The sequence below is a fragment of the Sciurus vulgaris genome (genome assembly GCF_902686455.1).
Source record: "Sciurus vulgaris genome assembly, chromosome: 5".
Lineage (NCBI taxonomy): Eukaryota > Metazoa > Chordata > Mammalia > Rodentia > Sciuridae > Sciurus > Sciurus vulgaris.
This window is the reverse complement of record NC_136465.1, coordinates 146,655,505-146,677,767: the sequence shown is the minus strand read 5'-3', so window position 1 is coordinate 146,677,767 and position 22,263 is coordinate 146,655,505.

The window sequence follows — 22,263 nt, the reverse complement described above, 5'->3', positions numbered from 1 at the left end:
GCAGTTTTATTAAGTGCACAGGCATGATATTTGGTTTTCCTGTTAATGGTCATGGATATCAGAAGGTACACAATAGGAAGAAAATAGAGCAGAAATGTCACTGGAATATAGTATATCTTTCTAAATTGGTCCCTGAAAATGACTTGTATCAAACAACTGGGACAGAGGAAGATACACCATTAACTCTGCAGCACATAGGAGAAGAAGTTGTTCTGCTTCCTGTGGCAGGTTTGTTACACCTGCAGGCTTTACAACAGATTGCAGGAATTGTGACATCCCAGGTTGCCAGCTTGGGACTGCAAATTTGAATTTTCTCCATTAAAGAAGTGAATTCTCCTGCTGCTTTGCAAACTTTAAAAGCTTCACTTTGCCTTTGCAACAGCATGTTTTTGTGCTTCAAATGTATTCAATGGTCTGCTACAAATCAGAAAGTGAATTTTGAAAGTCTTGATCCACAGTGGCAAGGGTTTGTTTGAAACAGTGAGAGCAAAGGTGATTTTTTAGCACCATGCCTTGTTGAAGAGCTTGCAGAAGAGTGCAATATAGCATACTTCAGCAGAAGTAAGTCAGCATGATATGTATTTTCCAGGCAATATAATGTGCTTTCAAGATGGCAAAACAACTACTGAATCAATGTGCTCAAAAGGAAAGGAAGTAATGAAAGATGTAAGTCAAGATAGAAGCAGCGGGAGAGCGAAGTTTGGCATTTGAGTGCTTCTTTAAGACGGCTGCTGCTAAAATTTTCTATAATGTGTGGAATGTGGTGCTGAGATAGCAAAACCAGACCCTTATATTAAATCGAGTGGGAGGAAAGGAAAGCTTTACTATGCAAGTCTGATATCTTACACTTAATACATGCCAGAAACCCCCCAGAACGTAGAAGTTTACCTTGAAAAAGCATCACTGTTATTTTGCAATACTCAATAGGGAGACATTATAACAAACGGGGGAGATTCTGGGGAATGATATTGACCAAATTATATTGTTACATTGTATGCATGTATGAATATGTAACAATAAATTCCACTATTATGTACAACTATAATGCACCAATAAAATATGGAGAAAAAATTTTAAAAAGTTTTTTTTTTTTTACTACTAGATCTGTTTTTTCTTTTTAAAAAAATTTTGCTTAAATTATGATTAAATGATAAGGATAATGGCTATCCAGTTAACTACATGCAATATATACTCTAATTTATTATGAGATAATTTATTCTATTCAAATAACTATTGCTCAAATTCATCTTTTGCTGCGGGGAATACAGACTTTAAGCAGGGTACAAACAACTCATTTGATAGGGTGCTTTGTTCTTTGCATCGTCTTGTGTTTGGTTCTCCGTAATAGGCTTGGAAGGAACCTCTAGACATTAGATCATCTGTTCTGCTTGAGGTAGGATGGGTTTTCACTATACCAGACTGCAAGGCGTCTATCACAAGTCTCCAGGAAAGGAGACCTACAGTCTCCCTTGGAAACCTGTTCCAGTGCCAGTGCTCCTAATCCCACATCAGTATGTTCTCAAACAATTCTTGCTCACTAATCCATACTCTAGGAATGTTCTGTCAATATTAATAGCAATGACATGAGCATCCTAAATCCCATCAGATAAAATTTAGCCCATCTGCAGATGGCTGGAGGCTTAACAGCATCCTTTTTATAATAACCCTTTATATGTTTAAGACATTTAATTGTCCTTGGCAATGGATATCATATAATGTAATGCACAACTCTAGAAGTAAAGATGACGCTGATTGTATAAGAACAATATAGCCTGTACCGGAGTTGGTTTTCCTCTAATGGTTGTGGATATATGCTTTCACCCATTCATAATCTCTCACTCTATCTACCTTGTGATCAGTGACATAAAGTTTAGAGATAGTTAGTTGAGGTTAAAGTACAAAGTCTTTCTTTTTTGTAATGTAGTTTATTTTAATTAGCATAGTGGTCATCCAAGCTACCTAAGTTAAATTAGATATAAAACTTTAGGGGCAAAGGGTCTGGACATTTTATTTCTCACAGATGTTATTAACAATAGGGAGAGGCACATAGGCAGTAATTGTGGAAGAAAGAAATAAACCAGGGGTTTGATACTCTGTGGCTTCCACTCATGACTGACCATGTGAAATTGTTGTGTGTTTGTTTGTTTGTTTGTTTGTTTGTTGTAGAACATTGAACAGGATTAAGCTACATAGATATGATACTGTGTAAGACAGGGATGAAAAACCTAATTCTGGACCAAAACAAAAACTTGAATAATCAGAACGATGTCATCCAGTCAGCCATGCACCTTTTATCTTTTGATATCTACCGCATTTTTATTTTTTAGCTTGGGGGTCAATGAAGAGGACTAAACTGTTTTTTTAAAGTGAGTGAAATGAATATTTGGAATTAAAGCATAGATATTATATGTAAGAGACTATAAAGGATAAAAAATGTATGGAGCAATCAAACACCATTACCCTGTGTAGATATATGATTACACAAATAGCATGCCTTTATTTCATGTACAAACAGAAATGACATGTATTCCATTTGTTTACAATAAAAATAAATTTAAAAAAAAAGAATGTATGGAGGGACCATAATTTCAATATCATTTTTGTCAGATGAAAAACAGCCTTTTGTATAGTTGGCATTTTTCTTAATCATAATTATAAGTGGATCTCTTTAGAGACTCCCGCATTTTCTTGCAGTAAACTTCCTGGTTAGGAGAGCTATTTCTTATAGAAAGTTGTTATGTTATTTCATGCAGTCTTTGCTTCTGAATTTCTATTGGTTAATTTCTATGGGAGTGTTTCCTCCTCCAACCTGTTCTTCTGTCCTGCTGGTTAATAAAAATAAATTCTGTAGTATTTCATTGTTTTTTTAAATTAAACTTGAGCTTTCTATAAATTATATATATTTTCCATTCTGTGTTATTTTTTAGCACTTGGGGAAATGTTAAAGGTATTTTAAAGTTTCTTTTGTGAAAAGGATCATTCTCCCTTCTTGGGATATAAGCTAAAAATAACTTGCTTGATTGAATAAATATTGATGTTTATTTTATACCCATTAAGAGTTCTTCATCACACAGCAGAATAAGTTTCATAACCTACATACCTATTAAGTGTAAAATAAATGCTAGTTTGTCTCCTTTCAAAAACATATGTAATCACTTCAGAGCCAGACTTCTGATCTTATTACTGCAACCTTATTAAGTTTATTATAATCTGAGATAGTATGGCAATAATATTTTAGGTAGAATAAGGTTCAGGTAAGCCCAAGAACCCTCAGCATAATTCACGTTTCCTAAGAGTCATAAACACGCTCATTTACATTGGGGAAGGATGATATTAACCAGTAAGTTTCTTTAAACTTCCTTCTTGCTCTATGATTATTCTCAAACAAATAAGACAGAGTCCAACACAAGTAGAGTATGGGAATATTCATCAATAAGAAAACTATTGAATAAAGCACAGTAGAGAAGCGATCATACAATAAATAAACTACAGCAACAGGAAACCCTATAGATGAATCTGTACTCATACTTTTTCTGAAAACTCACCAAATACTGTTTTCAGCATTTTAGTTTTACTAAGCAGGAAAACAGAAGAGTATAGTAGGGGAGAGGCATTACTAAAATTACTAAAATTTTCATTACTAAAATGTTGTTGTGAATTGATTATGCAGGGATTCTAGGGGTCTATTCCACTGCTGTACCCACCAGTATATTAAATATTCTTTTACGTGTGCAAGTCTTTTCCTTTCTACAATCTGAAATGAATTGTTTTATTATACTAATAAAAGAAAGAATACAAGTAGAAAAATAATGCAGAGTGATTCTTCAATATACTATTCAAAACAAAATTTTACCAGTAAACTGATTTTATAATACTCAATATCCCTTTAATTAGAATTGTTACTTAAGAGTGAACAGAATAGTGCTGGTTATAGTGACCAGAGGATCAAGTTTGTTCTCGCAGGTTCAGGACCCTCTCTCAATTAATCTGGAGTACTGTTTCAGTAACTCAGAATTTTAAGGGGATAATGGGTGTAAGACACTATGCATCAGTCAGTTGGACAGCACTGCATTGTAATGATCACTGAAAAACTCTATGACTTAAAAAGCAAAAAACAATTATTTATTTATTTTCAAGATCACAGGTCTACTGGGAAAATTCTGCCTCAGCTGTAGGTCTTGGGTTAGCTGAGTGAACACTGCCCCATATAAATTGTTTTTTGCAAGGGAATGGGGAACAGAATTGAAGATTAAGAATTATCTGGAGGGGTTTCATTTATTTGTTTGTTTTCTTTTGGCAACTAAAACTGTGCAGGATATTTTGTATTACATCTACTAATATTAGTCGAAGTGAATCATATGCAAAAGTTCAAAGTTGAAAGGAGGGAAGGTGAAATGGAAAGTGGATTTATATAACACTACTACAGATAAGTTAAAAATAAGCATGGATAATTTAATGAAGCACACAAACTTACTACGGAGTTGAATACATTATATATAATGTTAGATCTTTCATTAGACTCGTTCACCTGGGAGCTGCTCTCTGCCCCCAGATTCTAAGGACTTTGTTATATGCTTTGGGTTTTCCTGCTTGTCCACTGACCAACTTCCAGGTGGTTCTGGGAAAGTACACCAGCAGGAGACTGGAGGGCAGGGGAAATAAAGCTTGTGATTAGTCTGCCCTACACTGATACCATATTCTTGGCAGTAGCTACATTCCTTGATTGTAGTGCTCATCAAATGGTTGTGACTTCATTGTTGTGTTACCTCGGGGATGGCAATGGCTTCCCACCATTGTCACTGAGTGTCTCTCCATTCTGGTTTATGTCCTTCACTCTAAGAAGACACATTCATGTACATGGTCCTCTTATCAAAGTCTTCCTCTCTGCCATCTCAAGTGAATTCTGCGTTCTTCTACAACTCTTAGTCATACATACATATAACTAATTTCAGTATGTATAGAACAGATATGTCCTTAATTATTTACAAATTCTATCTCAAAATGATTGGCTACATTTTTCTAAAGATTAAGAGTCAGATATATTTAAGTTTTCTATTATGGCCTCTTTTATACCTTCTAGGATATAAGATTAGTGTATTAGTCTATTTGACTAAGACTCAGATTCCATACCAGTTCTTCAATTAATATACGACATGCTTTTTTTTTAAGTGTAGGAAAGTTTTCTACTTTGGCTACTTTTTATTCTGTGCATTCTGTGTTCAATTTCCTACATTCTAAATTGTATTTTATTAGGAGTCTAGACACTGCCTTTATTTTAAGACTGAATTTGATCACCTGTTCTTTTCTTTGCAAATTCAAAGTCTCTCATTTACCAAGGAAATTGCCACCTTTCCCAATATTTATAATTGCAGCTGATGACAACTCCAATTTATCACATGACCAGTGACATTATGTAATTACTTAGGGCCTTCTCTGAGTTGTGTGAGTTGGTATCAATTTTACTCATCACTAACATGCACAGCATAGTATCCAGTACCCAGTCAGAGGGACAGTGCCACATTCATCTTTCAAAAGTCTTATTGTATTTTTAATTGCACATTATTACATAGAATCCTAAGATCTCTTTCCTTGCCATGTTTCTGTTTGAAGGAGAAGCTTCCTAAAGGCATACTTACACAATTTGTTTCTAAGAAAAAAGAAAAATTTCTGATTTCCTATGGTGAACATCCAACTTTGCCAATTTTATGATTAGAAGGTAAAGGTTCGCTAAGTGTATCCAAAAAGGTTGAATCATAACCTTGGATATGCTGAAAGAAAGCATGATGAAGACTGGAAACGAATTTTTAAAGAGATAATTAAGTCAATGCACAAGTTACATGGGAAAGGAGAAAAGAAGTTACCAAGTCAGAAAGCCACTCTGATTATCAAAGAACACTAATTTCCGGACAAAAGTGTACCCTATTCAAACATGGTCAGAGGTCAGGGACATATGACTCAGCTGGATTCACATGACTTCAAGATGGTCTACAGTAAGCTAGAGGTAGGAGTAATATCAGAGCCTTAGAAATAAAACAAGTCAATTTGTGTAATAATGAGGAGAACAGAGAAAAATATATCAGCATTAAATATATTTTGGTTGGAAAGGAAAAATGGTAGGGTAAACCCTAATTAATGACCTTTATTTTCCCTGAAAGATTAAAAGTAACCTGAGAAAGAGTGAACAATAAGTATATGAGGCTTAATTTTAGTGTTATACACATTCTATTCTGTATACAATATAATTAAGATCCAATATGTACTCAAAATGTTTTCTTTGAAACAGTCACCAACATGTATTGTGGCATAAGGAATATCACAGACAACACAAAATAATCCATCAGAGCTACACTATCAATGTCATCCTGAACTATGCTTGTTAAAGAAATCCCCAGGAGATCTGAGTTCACAGTCACTGAATAATAAATACTCCCTCATCTTTCAGTTGGTGGTAGCAGAAATTTACCCTTACCTTTAAGTTTTCTTTTTCTTTATTTTTTCCTTTTAGTTATATCTGACAATAGAATGTATTTTGGCAGAATAAACATACACAAAGTATAATTTATTCTATTTAGGATCCCACTCTAGTGGTTGTCCATGATGTGAAGTTACCCTGATCGTGTACACAAATACAAGGCTAGGAAATTTATGACTGATTAATTCTACTGTCTTTCTCATTCCCCTGCCCACTCCCTTCCTTTTATTTCCCTTTGTCTAATCAATGGATTTCTATTATTCCCCTCCTCAATCTCCTTTGTTTTGGGTTAGTATCCATGAGTCAGAGAGAACTTTCAACCTTTGGTTTTGGGGGATTAGTTTATTTCACTTAGCATGATATTCTCCAGTCTATCCATTTACCAGCAAATGCCATAATTTCATTCTTCTTTATGGCTGAATAATATTCCATTTTGTATATATACCGCATTTTCTTTATCCATTCATCTGTTGAAGAACACCTATGTTGTTTCCATACTTGACTACTGTGAGTTGAGCTGCTATAAACATGGATTTGACTGTGTCACTGTAGTATGCTGTTTTTAAGTCCTTGGTATAGATCGAGGAATGTGATAACTGTGTCAAATCGTGATTCCATTTCAAGTGTTGGTTGGACTAGTTCTTCCAGAGGATCTAGGAGAATCCTTTCCTTGTCTTTTCTGGCTCCTAGAAGATGCCCATATTACTTGGCTTGTGAGCCCCTTCTTGCAATGGCATCAACTTTGATCTCTGTTTTTGTGTGATTTCTTTCTCATGTGTACCAAGAACAATATGATTATTATCCCCTCTGTACTCCAACAAAATTCTCTTTACATATAACATTATTGAAGCATGTATTACACTGTATGGTGAATATAATTAAATGTGTTTCTTCTGGAAACTCTAAATCACCAGAGATGATGCTTAATTTCTTTCTGAAAAAGCTTAGTACAATGTCTAAGACATAGTAGGGACTCCAAAAAAATGTTTATTGATTTTATTAATTGAAGAACTAAAATTATGTTTATATACCACAAAAAGTTATAGCTCCTTATGAAAGATAAATGCCATGATTACTTCAAATTTTTAAGACTTGTCAGATGTTATATACAGATTTTTGATGCTTCTAGATGAATAAAATTTCACCATAACCTAATGTATTTAAAATTTAAATAGGCATCATATTGCTGATGTCTACATTTGTCTCACTTATAATTTTGATCTTTACAAAGAATAATAGCACTTTAATATTCCTGTATTTCAGTTTTAACTAAGATAAGAATATTTTATTAGATAAGACACAAAGTCAAATTACATTTATTTACCAGTGAAATGTGATGCTTTTCTGTGCAATAGAGATTTAGATATTAATCTTCAGACTGTTTTATTATAACATCTTTCTGAAAAAGACATAAAGAAGCATGATTTATATGAACACCATTGAGCATTTGTCTTAAAAATGTAACTTTTAATAGTATTTGAAAGAATAAAATATATCTGTGGGTAAGTGCTAGGATCTCCTGAGAATTAAAGAAACACACATAACTGTTTCTAGCAATCATTCTGGAACAATCCACACAATGCAATAATCTCTTAATTTATAGCTGATTGGTAGCATTTTCCTTGAGTCTGGAGAATGTTTCCTTCGATCATTCATGTAAGGTAACTCAGCTCCAAGTTGCATCTTCCTTGACATTTATTGTGAATTCTCAGCTCAAAATTATAGAATGTGGGAGTTAGTGAAAGAAAAGAGCTTTGTCAAACTCTACTGCACTTTTATGAAGTCAGGAGAAAGTAGAAATTTATCTCCATCTTTTTGGTATTTTTCATGTATTCATGTAAAAATATCACACCTGCCAAACCAAGAAAACCTTATAGTTTCCTTGATAACTCATTCAATTTGAAATTTAAGGGGAAAAGCCTTGACAAATACATTTTTTTTTTATTTCAGAAATTCTCTTGGGAATGATTTTATCTAATCAAAATTAATCTGTAAACTAATTGGTCTCAGCAAGATTGATTGCCAATAGGTAACAAATAGAAAACATCACTATTCCTTTCTTTCTGAATTAACCTTGATATGGGGCCACAATATGCAGCTGACAGGAAAAAATATTTTTTCAAATGAAAATACTTAAAACTTTTACTACCACCTTGGTCGATTAAAAGAATCTCTTTATATTAGAGTACTTTTTTTTTCCATTTGAAAACAGACTATCTATGTTATATAAACTTATAAATCCTTCCTCCACCTCTTATTTAGAATGCCAAGAGTTTCTAGCACCATATTAAAAAACAACAACAACAAAAATAACAACTAAAACCACAAGCATCTCAAAGATGGCATACAGTTGATTTTCCACTTCAAACATTTGTCTCACTTATAATTTTTAGGTATTATTTTCTTTCATTAAGCAAATCATCATCCATCGCCTGCTCTCTTTAACCATGTGCTTTATTTCAGAATTTTAAAAGTAGATTCTTACTCTGTAGAACATGATATTCTGCTTTTAACAGTGACACCAAGTACAGTCACCAGATGGGCCCGAATTTTTTTTCCATGGACATGCAGTACCCTACACATAAGTACCTTGAAAATGTAAATATTAAAAATCAGCTTAATTGACAAAATATATCGCTGGGACATAAATATTTACTTGAATAAATTTATTTGAAAGAATAACGAGAGAAAATGAGCAAATATAAGAATAGTTGAAGAGGGAAAGTTATGATCGGCAGTAATTGTGGAGGATATTATTTCTCCTTGTAAAATCCCCAGGAGTCTAACAATTCTCAAACAGCTAACGGCATCCAGGTTAGAGCACATTCACACTTAAACCAGCTCTCTCAGCATTCCATCAAGCTGTGTGAGAGCAACTTGGAATAGAAATAGAAACAAAAACAGAGGAAAAAAGGACAAGAAGTAGCATTTATAGCAGAGCAAATTACCTTGGAGGACTACTAAAAGAAAGATTAGAAAGTTTGGATTACTGATTGAATAATTGAACAGAGGGTCAAATATTAATTCACGACAAATAATTTTCATTCTGTGCAATTCATCAGGCACTGTACTAGTCAGTCACTGGACTTGTGACTATGAACAGAAACCAATGCATCACTTTCTCATTCACCTTAGTGTTAAGAGAAGCTCAATCTTGGGTGGGGAAACAGTAGAGAGATTTTAATTCACATGAATGTATTTACCTTCCCTTTAGCTGTGATCTGAAAAATACTTATGAGTGAACAGGATAGGGGTGGGTTAGGAGTAAGGGTAGTTATACCATGCAGAAGGAAGCTCATGCAAAGGTTCTATGAATAAGTGGATTATGTGACTTTAAAAAGAAATAAAGTAATTTCTATTTTGTTGGAATACAGATTTTCAAAGTAGCTTCTCATTATGTTCTGTATTGGTCTAAATATACAATATACCAAGGATGTTGGTCTAAATATCCTTTACTACAATGAAAACTACAAAACATTGAAGAAAGAAATTAAGGAAGACCTTAGAAGATGGAAAGATCTCCCATGTTCTTGGATAGGAAGAATTAATATTGTCAAAATGGCCATACTACCAAAAGTGCTATACAGATTCAATGCAATTCCAGTTAAAATCCCAATGACGTACCTCACAGAAATAGAGCAAGCAATCATGAAATTCATCTGGAAGAATAAGAAACCCAGAATAGCTAAAGCAATCCTTAGCAGGAAGAATGAAACAGGGGTTATCGCAATACCAGAACTTCAACTATACTACAAAGCAATAGTAACAAAAACAGCATGGTATTGGCACCAAAATAGACAAGTAGATCAATGGTACAGAATAGAGGACACGGACACAAACCCAAATAAATACAATTTTCTAATACTAGACAAAGGTGCCAAAAATATGCAATGGAGAAAAGATAGCCTCTTCAACAAATGGTGCTGGGAAAACTGGAAATCCATATGCAACAGAATGAAATTAAACCCCTATCCCTCACCCTGCACAAAACTCAACTCAAAATTGATCAAGGACCTTGAAATCAGACCAGAGACCCTGCATCTTATAGAACAAAAAGTAGGTCCAAATCTTCACCTTGTTGGCTTAGGATCAGACTTCCTTAACAGGACTCCCATAGCACAAGAAATAAAAGCAAGAATCAATAACTGGAATAGATTCAAACTAAATAGCTTTCTCTCAACAAAGGAAACTATCAGCAATGCAAAGAGAGAGCCTACAGAGTGGGAGAATATCTTTGCCACTCATACTTCAGATAGAGCACTAATTTCCAGAATCTATAAAGAACTCAAAAAACTCTACACCAAGAATACAAATAACCCAATCAACAAATGGGCTAAGGAAATGAACAGACACTTCACAGAAGAAGATGTACAAACAATCAACAGATATATGAAAAAATGTTCAACATCTTTAGTAATAAGAGAAATGCAAATCAAAACTACACTAAGATTCCATCTCACCCCAATTAGAATGGCAATTATCAAGAACACAAGCAACAATAGGTGTTGGAGAGGATGTGGGGGAAAAGGTACACTCATACATTGCTGGTGGGACTGCAAATTAGTGCAGCCACTCTGGAAAGCAGTATGGAGATTCCTTAGAAAACTTGGAATGGACCTACCATTTGACCCAGCTATCCTACTCCTCGGCCTATACCCAAAGGACTTAAAATCAGCATACTACACAGATACAGCCACATCAATGTTCATAGCTGCTCAATTCACTATAGCCAGATTGTGGAACCTACCTAGATGCCCTTCAGTTGATGAATGGATAAAGAAACTGTGGCATATATATACAATGGAATATAACTCCGCCATGAAGAATGATAAAATTATAGCATTTTCAGGCAAATGGATGAAATTGGAGAATATCATGTTAAGTGAGATAAGCCAATCTCAAAAATCCAAAAGAGGAATGATCTCACTGATAAGTGGATGATGACACTTAATGAGGGGTAGGAGGGGGGCAAGAATAGAGGAAGGAGGGACTGTATAGAGGGAAAAGAAAGGTGGGAGGGGTGGGAGGAAAGAAAAAAAATAACAAATGAATCAAACGTCATTACTCTATGTAAATATATGTAAATATATGAATATGCAAATGGTATGCTGTTACTCCATGTACAAACTGAAACAACATGTATCCCATTTGTTTACAATAAAAAATAAATTTAAAAAAATATATAAAAAAATAATGTCGATATGAGCACCAAAAGTGGGTTAGACAGTGATGTAGGATACAGCTTTGTGGCATCACCACCAAGGGGCTCCTAAGCCTTCAAAGGAGGAGCTGTTATGTATCCTAAGAACAAATTGAACTCATTCCTGTGTTTAATGAGGGAATTGGAAATATGACCACATTTGTAATTTGAAAAGATGGCTCAGACTCTAATAAGAGAGCTCAGAATGATTTTAGGGCACTCCATTAAGCAGCTAATTCAGTACTGTGGGAAAGAGACAGCATAGCATAAAAGCAACCATGAAGACAAAGAGAAGCACAGATATTCAAGGGATAATCACATGAGGAAAACTAGTAGGGTTTAGTGAGAAACAGGACAAGGTAGATGAGCCACAGAGAAGAGTGTGACCAAATATACAGACCAGTGTCATTAGATGACACAGGAGACAGTGCAAAAATAATCAGTCCGAGAACTCAGGGTTGGAATTTATTTTTTCTTTGCAATGCATTTGAGATATTCAAATAGAGATATCAAGTAGGCATCTGGATCAAAACAATTCTTGCACATAATAATACAGAAGAGTTTATGGTGAAAAGCAATTATTTCCAATTTCTTTATTCCCCCTTTCCTAAATAACCTCTTCTAAACATTTCAGAATTTTTAAAATTAATTCTGGTGTTTAATATATAACTCCAGATTATTAACTCATATTTCTTTTTCTTGATTTATCTCAGTTAATATCTAACTGGTATCATAATTAATATAAAAGACCACACCTCTCATCTCAGTGCTGATATTTATATTTTTATTTTTTCAAACTCTTACTAAATACATATTGATGATTAAGGAGGAAAGCTTTCATGATTTAGTTATTCATATTCATAATTCTGTTAGAATTAATTTGCTAAGTTTAAACTATCATAATTAAGTCTGTGTTATTTTCTAGTTTTCCTAAGTTACTCTTCTTACTGCCTTCTACAGTTCTCATATGAAAATAATGATTTTAGACAATCTAGCAAGAGGTTGGAGTAGGGGGATTTACTTTCCAAGCTGCTCCAATGGTGTGGATCAGGAAGGCGGACAAATAGCTTCTCTTTGAGGCAAGTGAAAAGAGAAACCTTACTGGAATTGAATGATGGACACTCAGAACAAACAGCCTGGGGACTCAGAAGGTTGGATAGAATCAAATTTAAAAAAGAAAATGAAAAAGAAAAAAACTCACCATTTGGCGCTGGCGGCTGCCTATTCAGACTCATTGCAGACAAGTCAGAAGGGGGACTAAGAAAACCCACATTTCAAGTGGCACCGTGGCCTGTCTTGAAACGGAGAAATCCATGATCAAAGACACTGTTGAACTAATCCAGTGGGTGAGCTACACTATATTCTCAGGTTAGAAAGACACTGCAGGTCTCCAGTGAACCCACACAGAGTCAAACCAGCTGCTGTGCTAGGTGGCCGGCAGGTGTGGGTTCAAACCCAGATGCCCAGACTTGTGTAATTCCAGCTGGATCTGATGACCTGGCAGAGGCCAGTCCCATGTCCTAGGTTGTGACTAGAAAACCAGGTAAAATTCAAGCATGGAGAGTGTTGTGCCCAAGGGAATTTGGGACACTCAGATCCAAGACATCCCTAGTACCTCTCACTCTTTGAGTCTCTCAGTTCACAGGACTAGCAGGAAGGACCAGGAACTTGATGGAGTGGGAGAGTGGGGAAGTGAATGTGTGCTTCAGGACTGACCCTAAGAAGCCTAGAAATATGGGAGCTACCCATGGCAGAGAAGGCAAGGACAGGCTCCTTCACCACATGCTTAGAACCCAGGGGAGACCCTAGGGGTACAGACTTGCAGCATGGATTGGAAGCATCCCAGCTCCAGAGGTAGAAAAAAATGGGTAGAAAGACAATTGGAAACAGACAACCAACATATAATAGTATTGACAATTTTTTGACCACTGCAAAGAAACAATTCCTTAATCTTCCATCAAGAACCTTCTTTCTTTCTTTCTTTCTTTTCTTTCTTTCTTTTTTTCTTTCTTTCTTTCTTTTTAATTTTTGTTTGCTGAATTGTTCATGGTCATATATATGTATACATATTTGTCTCAATCTACTCATTTCTAGCATTTCCTGAAGGTATTTTCTTGACTCTGTCTTTTGATGACTATAGTTTTTTAATTAGTGTGCTTTGACTTTGTTTTAGGGCTTTTTTTGTTTGTTTTATATTGTTTATTTGTTTTGTATTGTTCTTTCTTTGTTTCTCTTCCTCTCTTTTCTTTCGCTAACAGCTAAATTCTATTTTCTCTTTCACTCACCTTTTAATTCTTTGCCACTATTCTCTCTCATCCTCTCTCACAATTATTACATCCTACATCTCTTCTTTATTCTCCCTCCTCACCTAATTGAATTAACAAATCCTTTTGTAACTAGTACTGTTGGCAATTTCTTACCTTGCCATTTCAGTTTATAGTGCCAATTAACATTGTACATGTCAAAATGGGAACTCAGTATTTAGTTTAATGCTGTATATTGGTTGTTATTATTTGTCTCCCCCTAAACTATGAGGTACTAGAAACCTTCAGAGACACTATAAATTCATAGGGTAGAAGCTGTGCTACCTCGGGTGATTACTGATAAATCAGTACACATACAAACAGAATGAAAAAGCAAGAAAACAAATCATCCAAAACAAACCAAAATACACCATTAACACATTCAATGATGCCACAGTGCAGGAAATATCAGAGAAGGAATTTAGAAAGTTCATAGTTAAACTGAATCTGTGAGGTAAAAGATGATGTAAGGAGTAAAATGAGAGAGAAAATTCAAGAAGTGAAAGATCACTTCAATAAGGAGATAGAAATTCTAAAGAAAAAACAACTGGAAATTCTCAAAATGAAGAAATTTATAAAGTGAATTAAAATTCAGCAAGCTCAAGTGATCCAGCAGACTCAACCACTTGGAGGATAGACATTCAGGCAACAAAGACAAAATATATAATCTTGGAAATAAAGTTGACCGTAGAGAAAAGATATTAAGAGACCATGAATAGAACTTTCAAGAAATTTGGGATAGCATGAAAAGACCAAAGGTAAGATTTATTGGGATAGATGAAGACTCAGAAACACAAGCCAAAGAAATGCACAATATTTTCAATAACATGATATCAGATAATTTTCCAGATTTTAAGATTGAAGTAGAAAATAAAACACAGGAGGCTTCCAGGACTCCAACAACAGACCTACACCAAGACACATTATTATGAAAATGCCCAACATACAGAATAAAGACAAAATTTTAAAGGCTGCTAGAGAAAAATTACCAGACATGTTTAAATGGAAACCAACCAGATCTCAACTTATATTTCAACACAGACCCCCAAAACTAGGAGGTCTTGGAATAATATATACCAAGCAATGAAAGAAAAGGGATGCAAACCAAGAATACCATAGATGGCAAAATTAAGCTTCAGATTTGATTATGACATAAAATCCTTCCACAATAAAGTTAAAAGAACTCATAAATAGAAAGCCTGTACTTCAAAACATAATAAATATTTCTTGAAGAAATGAAAAATAAAATTGAAAACCAGCAAAAGGAGAAACTACACTAGAAGAATACTCAATCAAAGGAGAAACTAATCAAATTACAAATGAAAATAATTCAAATCAAAATGAAAGGGAATAAAAATTTCTCAATAATAACATTGAGTGTAAATGGCCTAAACTCATCAATTCAAAGACATAGACTGAATGTTTGGATTAAAGTATGCTATCTCCAAAAGACTCATCTTATAGGCAAAGACATTCACAGAATGAAGGTAAAAGGATGGGAAAAAACATATCCATCATTCACATGGATCATGTAAACAAACATAGATTTCTATCTTTATAGCAGATAAATTGAACTTTAAGCCAAAATTAATCAGAAGGGACAAGGAAGACCATTACATACTGCTTAAGGGAATTATACATCAGCAAGATATAACGATCATAAATATTTATGACACTAACAATGGAACATCTACATTCTACATCAGACAAACATTTCTCAATTTCAGGAATCAAATAGACCACAATACAATAACACTGGGTGAATTTAACATGTCCCTCTCATCACTATCTAGATCATGCAAACAAAAATTAAATAAAGAAGGTATAGAACTAAAAATTACAATTAAATGTTTAGACTTAAGAGATAGCTATAGAATAACTCATCAATAACTGAATATACTTTCTTCTCAACAGCACATGGATCATTTTCTAAAATAGATCATAGCTTAGGTCACAAAGCAACTGTTAGCAAATATAAAAAATAGAGATACTTCCTTGCATTCTATCAGATCACAATGGAATGAAATTTGAAATCAATATAGATATAATAAAAGATGCATATAATAAAAAATAGAAATTTGAAATCAATAATATAATAAAAATAGATTTGAAATAAATTGTATAATGATATAATAATAAAGTGATATCATGATATAATAATAAAAATAGAATAGCTTCTATTTCATCAGCTATTGAATGATCAATGGATAGTAGGAGATATCAGTGATAAAATTTTTTTAAAATGCTTGGGGGCAATGAGAATAGCAACACAACTTATCAAAATCTAAAAAGCTTCTTCACATAAAATGGAACAATTGAGAACATAAACAGAGACAACAGAATGGGAGAAAATTTTTACCATCTGCACATCAGCTACACCATCGAGCTCCAGGATATATAAAGAACTCAAAAAACACCAAAAAAACAAACAACCCAATCAGTAAGTTGGCAAAGGAATTGAACAGATTTCACAGAAGAAATACGAATGGTCAAAAAAAATTATGAAAAACTATTCAACATCTCTAGCAAGTAGAGAAATTCAAATTAAAACTACACTGAGATTCCATCTCACTCTTACCAGAATGCAAATTATCAAGAACACAAGTAACAATAAATGTTGACTAGGATGTGGGGGATAAGGTTCACTCATACATTGATGGTGGGAATGCAAATTTGTACAACCACTATGGAAAACTGTATGGAGATTCCTTAGAGAACTTGGAATGGAACCACCATTTGACCAAATTATCCCACTCCTCAGTTTATACCCAAAGAACTTAAAATCAGTATACTTTAGTGGTACAGCCACATCAATGTTTATAGTAGTATAATTCACAATAGTTAAGCTATAGAAATAACCTAGGTTTCCTTCAACAGATGAATGAATAAAGAAAATGTGGTATATATGCACAATGGAATATTAGCCATAAAAAATGAATGATTTTATGACTTTTACTGGTGAATGAATGGATCTGTAGAGTATTCGGCTAAACAAAATAAACTAACGCCCCCCCCCCAAAAAAAAAAAAAACAAAGGCTAAATGTTCTCTATGATATGTGGATGCTAACCCATAGTAAGGAGGGAGGCAGGCAGAATAGAAGTTAATTGGATTAGACAAAGGAGAGTGAAGGGAAGGAAGGGTGGACAGGAATTTAAAGACAGTGCAATGAATCTGATATAACTTTCCTTTGTACATATATGAATACACCACAGTGAATCTCCATATGATGTACAACCACAAGACTGGGATCCTAATTAGAATAAGATGTACTCCATGTTTGTATAAATGTATCAAAATATACTCTACTGTCATGTATAACTAAAAAGAACAAATGAAAAAATCAAAAAAAGGAAGAAAATAATGACTTCAGTGAAATAAGTATATTACCTGAGCAGAAGAAGTACAAATACATCTGTAGTTTTCACTGAAATTGTGAAATTGTGAGATTGTGGTCTTATAGCTAGAGCAAGATATAAAAGTATGCACAGTCAAGGAAGTATATTTTTAATATTAAAAGTCATAACCCTGGTATAGACAAAAATAAAAATAATACAGAGTCCCTCACTCCCAAATATAGGCATATAAATTTGAAAGGGATACAACTTAATAACAGACCAATCACCACTGAGAAGTCCAAATTTGAGAGTCTTTATTAAGCCCGCTGGCTGACTGTCTCACACAATGCTTCAAAAAATGGCTATGGGGAGAACAGCCCTGACCATAGGGTTGTAGGGGTTCTTATACCAAAAATTACATTAATCATAAGTATCTGTTGCTGTGATTCGAAATTACACATTAACATCATGAGATCATCGACGAGGGGGAAGTGGGTCAAAATGACCCTTACCTAGGTACAAACTAAAGAATGGTTACTAATATCCACACAATCACTGTTCACATGGTACATTGTTTAGGAGCAATAGGAATCAAAAGAGAGCAATTTTTCTTTACACAGGAATTATCATTTTGTATTGTTAAACATGTCACACTAAGTAACTGATGATGGGTACAGAGGCAGGGTATTACCATGGAAGAAACTTATTTTCTACATAACATGGAGTCTCAGAGCAAAATGGAGTCTGTTTAGTCATTTCCCTTAGAGTCTGGCCTATAACATTCTCATGGAGCCAGATCTGTCAGCCCATCACACAACAGAAGAATGGTTCAGTGTAAAGAGTGTTGTTCATGTATTCAATCAGCAAATTTGTTTGAACTGGAGATTTTTGTAGATGTTGAAGGTATAGTTCTAATGAACTGTTAAGAGTAATGAAATGTACATGTTGCTTTTGCCACAATTCTATTTTCTATATTCTCTTAGTTAACAGTATTTTAACATGCAATACCCTTTCAAAGCAATGGAGATTTCCTCCTATATTTCCTTTTCTTTTATAATAAATTTATTAACTATTACTATGAAAAACTTAGTACACAATGAGGAAGAAAATATATCAGTCACCCTTACTGCAAACTGGTATTAGGGGAATATAATCAGCCTTAGTACTTGAGTTTTACATGTTCTATTTATAGTATTTATAGTTCACTTGATGCATGCCAAGTCTCATAAGAACTTTAATGTTAGAAATATTAATTATAGCAACTGAACTGTGTATTCTATACTTGTACCTTAATGTACCAGGTTATATCACATTAATTAGCAACTCCCAATTATTGCTGATTTAAACCAACAAAAACTCATTCCTCCCACTCTCATGCTCATTGCTGTTTGGTTGGGGCTCTTTTCTCATTGTTCTGTTCTTATTCCAGGTTAATGGAGGAGACCCCACCTGGAATACTGGTTGTTCCCATGGCAGAGGAAAAGAGAATGTGGCAATTCACATACAGCTCCTCAGGCTTTCAGAGGGAAGTGTCACACATCATTTCCACTTCTCTGCTCCCAACCAAAACAAGAAAAAAGTCCCACCTAACACCAAGGGAATTGGAAAGCACAATTCTAACCTCGACCATGAAACTGGAGAAATGGAATCATTGAGTGGGTCACATTATAAAAAGTTATGTCAGTTGGATCTTTATAACTCCCATTTTGTAGATTAAAAACCTGATACTTGAGAAATCTGGTAACTTTTTTTATTTTTAATTTTTACAGACTGTATTTTGATCCATCGTATACAAATGGGGTACAACTTTTCATTTCTATGGTTGTGCACAATGTAGATTCACACCATTCATGTAACCATACATGTACATAGGGTAATGATGTCTGTCTCATTCCACAATCTTTTCTACCCCTCTTGCCTCCTCCCCCCTCTCATTTTCCCCTACACAATCCAAAGTTCTTCCATTCTTCTTTTATCCCCCCACCCCCACCCCCATTATGCATGGCAACTTTTTTAGGATCACCAGGCATTCATGAAGTAATGAACTCTGTTGCAGCAAGACAGACGTCACAATGTATCTGTCTTATAGTAAATTTACAAGGATAAAACTCAGTTGTCTAGGGAAAGTACTGTGAAATTATTATTTTCACATGTAAATGTTCTATTATCTGTATTTCAGAAGGATTTTTTTTCAGTAACTAGATAAACTGGGATCAATATAACTCAATATTCTACAATCAAGTCCGCAGGTCCTATCTATCAAACTGATTCAGTCTTTTTTAAAGAAATGTATAAGAATTTCTAGTGGGATAGGCTTAAATTTGGATATATTTTTACTAGAGTTCCAAAAAACTATAAAACATGATATTCTCAAATATAACAGATACTTTTATAAATCTACATAAACATTTACATATGCTATCTTTTCAATGTATATGTATTTGGATATTTTTTATAAAACCTAACAGAATGTAAAGAAAAATGTAAAATTGTTGAGTTCTATTTTAGTATTGTGATTTCATGAAAGCATTTATTTTTCAATTATTTTAGCATTTAAGATAGCAATAAAATAAATAGAATTTGATGAAATTGAACAGCATTCAAAATATACTACTTACATGTTAAATATAAATAACAGGAAATATCATAAATTAATCATGGAATTTTTATATTATCTAATAATTTATGTGTCCATTCCTCCTTTAGATGGTTCTATTTATCTATTTATAATCATTTTGCCAGAAGAGAAATTACTGTGATAAATAAAATAAATACATATGTCTACTATCCAGGCAATCCAAATAAACAGTAATATAACCTAATATGGGCATGTTTAATTTGAAAAATATTAAATGCTTTGCCATTTTATTGTAAAGGCAGAAAGAGAGAGAACATGTACATAATATGAGAATAAGGGAAATAAGAATAACTATAAGAAAAATAAGAAACTTGTTTTTAAGAAACTAAAATTCTACACAGGAAGATACAAGTAACTTGCATGAATGAAGTGGATAATAATGAACTGATAAATGTGTGGAAGGAATTTCAAAAGTCAAGAAGAGGAGTTCAGAGACTGAAGAGAGATTGATTGTGACAACCGTTTTTTCTGTCTGAGTCACAGCTGCCTGTATCATTTAGGATAAGTGGTTGAATCAGCACAGATTCTTAGAACAAAGAGTTTTATATCTTCATTTTGGTATTAATAGAAAATCTTTACATTTCTCCTTTAAGTGTTTTAGTCATTGTAAAATCACTTAAAATGAAAAAATCCAGAAGTAAATGTTAGGAAATATACAGTATAATTCAGTATTAAAAATTGCAAATGGAATATGTGTTTAAAAAAAAGTCTCATGAACTGATTCTGAAAGTATAACCTGGTCCTCAAGAACCTAAAATTCCTAGTGTGTGTAAATTCACAAACAAAAACTGAACCTCCGACCCCTGCAATTGTAACAACTGATAACTATGATTCAAGGCATCAATTATTGAAATGGAAACTTTCTGTCATTAATTATGAGCACAAATTTTGAAGAGATAATGTATTATACATAGACAATTGAGAATAATTATCCATCTGCTAGATCATAAAATCCCATCAAGCTTAATCTATCAAGAGTGTAATTTTGATTCAGTGATAAGTTATTATATCCAATCATTCTACTAGACAATTTTAGAATTTTTTGTAACAATTTATATGAGCGATTCAAATGGCATTAAAATTTCTACTTACATGGAATTCGTTGCCTTCAATGCACAACAAGAAAAATGTGTGAAACCAGAAATGGGACTTTTAAAAATATTCATACTCAGGAACTTCTATATTCCCATCAAGATAATCATATATTTTGTTTCTTTTATTATTATTTGGGATTCCAATAAAAATTGTTTATATGCAAAATTACTGTACTGATATTCAATATTTAAAAAAAAAACTTCCCTGCAAAATCTGTTAATGCTTTTGTTTCTAGTGGTGTTCTCCATGCTCTGTAAATCATAAATAGATTCAATCTTACAACTTCAAACTTAAGCAATCAATTTCCCACATAAAAGGCTAAGTAGAAGCAATTCCTTAGTTTTTAATCAGGAAACTAAATGTTTCTTCTATTTAATTTCAGTCTTCAGAGGTTAACAGTCCTGGATTGCTTTCCTTTTTCTATGGTATACAGATCCAGGATAGAATAGCACCTCTCTGTGTCCAAGAACAGATGGAAAAGGTCATAATCTCCAGTTAATGCATCCCAATATTTCTTATATATTTGGCAATTACAGAATTTTTAGTCTTAGCTACCCTTGCCCCTTCAGAAGATTTTTTTGACTAAGATCTCTCATTCTTCAGCTTTCATTTTGCCCAATATCTTTTGTACTTGTGTGTAATAGTATAAGCAAACATTGACAAAGCCTTTACAATGTGCTAGCAGAGTAATAATTGAATTACATGTGATATTTCTCCTAAGCAGCTATGATTCCATTTTGTAGATGAAGAGAATGATAACAGAGGCTTAACGATTTTTTCCTACTTACTGCTGTACAGAGCTTACAATTATATGGGCTTGTGTATATGTGTTCCCACCTTATATGCATCACACAAGATTGATAATATTTGCATGAGAAGTGATAACTTACATGCCATTATGGATTTTTATTTTCACAAAACATACAGCAAGTATAAAGGCCTACATTCAATGGTACCTATCTAGGTAAAATTATTAGAACCCATGAATTAATCATTTCAGTCATGAAAGATGAATTTTAAGAAAAGAAAAAAAGAATCCAGTAATCCAGTATTTCCATTAAGTATAATCCATATAAGAATTTCATCTCTTTTTCATACCTGCCAACTTTGCTCTTTTTATAACATTTCCTGGAGGAGGAGAGTGGATTTTATCTATGCATCTAAAACAAGTGTTATGAGACCCTGGGCTTCCCAGATCTGAGCCTAGGGCTGCAGCAA